General features: G+C 38.9%; 1 long non-coding RNA gene across 1 annotated transcript; it reads left to right on the top strand.

Moving 5' to 3' along the window:
• Positions 1 to 221: 221 nt before the first annotated feature.
• On the top strand, positions 222 to 2,125 carry LOC103656245. The gene is made up of 3 exons (XR_005836634.1): positions 222 to 310; positions 645 to 738; positions 1,992 to 2,125. It is a non-coding gene; the product is annotated as an uncharacterized LOC103656245 (long non-coding RNA).
• The last annotated feature ends 219 nt before the right edge of the window (positions 2,126 to 2,344 follow it).

The following is a 2,344-nucleotide window of genomic DNA, read 5'->3' as shown; positions in this document are numbered from 1 at the left end:
CATTTATTTTTTTGCTTGATTTTTCTGTAGAATACAGTATTTCATATGAGAAGATGACTCCTCTTTATGGGTAGGTTTCCTGCCCTTGCAGCAAAGAAATGCTGTGATTTGTCAGGATGTGATGCAGGTGGAAGGGTTATGTGTGTGTCATTATCTGTGTATCCTCATTTCTTGGCAGCTTTGTTGTCCAGTAGAGAAAAAAACTTAAAGTTAACAGTTGAAATCTGTTTCTTATCATCATATTTTCCAGAGAATGGAGCAAGTCCTCTTGTCATCTTTTGGCTCAGTCTCCATCTATGCCGTTTGTTCGGTAAGATTTCCCTGGAGGTAAAAACGTTGAAAGACAGCTTCATTCCTTTCGAGCTCCAGTCCTTTGCATAACACCTGCCCCATAAACACACAGCACTCCAGTAGGATTGTTAAGTTGTCCAATTCTCAAGTGACCTGGTTTAAAATTTTAATTTGTAAAATAAAAATACTTTATTTAATCCTTTCCCCATATACCCATACTATCACCCAACTATCATACCCATCCTGTTATTTTGCTTTCCCTGCATATTCTGTATAAACCTGGCATTATAAACTATGGAAACGGTGTGTGCAAAACATCCATTTTCAGAAGACGGTGTTCGTATATCATGCAGGGGCACTTTTGAATGAACAGTCCTACACCAAGGCAAGTCATTATGAGGAGAGAAGAAGACGGCCTGGGAGAGAAGGACGTCCGTCCGGTGGATGGTAGGACCGTGTGTCGTGATGCGTTCCTTTCTCCAAGGTGAAGTGGTAGCTGCAGCATTTTGGCTGCATTCCCAGTTGGTCAGTGGTAGGCTGCCTCCCTACGTTCTGCAGTTTCCATACAGTCACTGTTCTAACGCACTTCCTGTCAGGAAGGGTTGTGTGGCTGTGCCAGTTAAAACAGCTGTTGCATCTGATGTGCTGTGAAGCTGTGATCAGGAGAGCAAAGAGGTTTCCCTGGACATTGCCAATGTACAAGTTAGAGAGTTGCCAAACAAACAAACAAATCACATTCTTTTGAAGTATTCCCAACTGCTCCTCATTTATTTTAATATATTCCTATACCCTATCGCAATTTGCTTATTAATTTTCAAGAGACAGGAGCACCTGGCAGGCTCAGTCAGTGGAGCATGTGACTCTTGATCTCAGGGTTGTAAAAGTTCGAGCCCCACCTTGGGTGTAGAGATGACTTGAACTCTTAAACACACACACACACACACACACACACACACACACACACACACACACCCTGGTTATACTTATTTTGAGCTTTTCAGGTTTCCCAGACATCCCAGTTAGAACAGACAGATGGACGCTTCTTGGCGATTAAAGATTGATTGAGATTGATTGCTTGGGCCAGTTGTGTTGTGTAGATAAAAACAGCACCTCAACAGCCATCCAGTGGACACTCCGTTAGCATGAGGCTTTCACCAAATTCGTGGCTCCTGCTTTTAGGAACACACAAAAACTTGTTCCCTAATAGGCATTTGGATCACAAAACAATCTTTATTTTTTTTAAATAATAAGATGATCTGTTTCTTCATGCCTTTTCTAGGCAGAGAAGAAATGAGAATTTTCTTCTCCCCACTGTTAAGCTAGCCATATTGTTTGACCCTCTCTTTCAGTTCCACATTGAGCATAAATATTTTTCAAAATTCAAACAGCTTGAAAATATCCAAGTAGATTGAAAAAAAAAAACCCAGATTTTTACTCTTGTTATGGTTAAAGGCAAATTCTCGAAATAGTTTGAACGTTGATTTTTTTTAATTTAAGAAACTTGGTTTATGATAAAGTCCAACTTAATAGCATATGATGTTAATTGTAACTATTAGAAAATGATGAGTACCAACAGCAGAAAGAAATATGCTATGGTTACTTATTTATACACACAGTGTTCCTATTTTTATATATTTTTTCAGTTACTAAAATGGGACTATAAACCAGAGGGCAACACATTTCTTTTTCTCTCCCACCAGATGCATATAATGGAAACGTTGCTCACAAAGAGGACATTTGTTAGTTCATATGTGATCATCAAGAAGCAGATGGAGAGTGATTATGTGGTCCTTGTCCTGCTGACTGTTTTAAAGCAAATAAATATTCATCTTCATTCTCTGAGTTTTGATTAATAAACAGTGATTCCTTAGAATGAATAAGGTACAGCTGCAGAAAGGTACGATTATCATCAATATAAAATGATGTTGGGAGATTAACCCCATTTAGTTCTGTTAGGCAAATCTTGGTGGAAGTAACTAGACTACGGCTTAGCGTATAGTGGAGCATCTGTATGAGATATCCAAAAGTTCTTGTATGAAGTGGAAAAATTCAT

This window comes from Ursus maritimus, unplaced genomic scaffold (genome assembly GCF_017311325.1).
Source record: "Ursus maritimus isolate PB19 unplaced genomic scaffold, ASM1731132v1 scaffold_21, whole genome shotgun sequence".
NCBI classification, from domain to species: domain Eukaryota; kingdom Metazoa; phylum Chordata; class Mammalia; order Carnivora; family Ursidae; genus Ursus; species Ursus maritimus.
The sequence above is the reverse complement of the archived record's forward strand: the minus strand, read 5'-3'. Positions and strand labels throughout refer to the sequence as shown.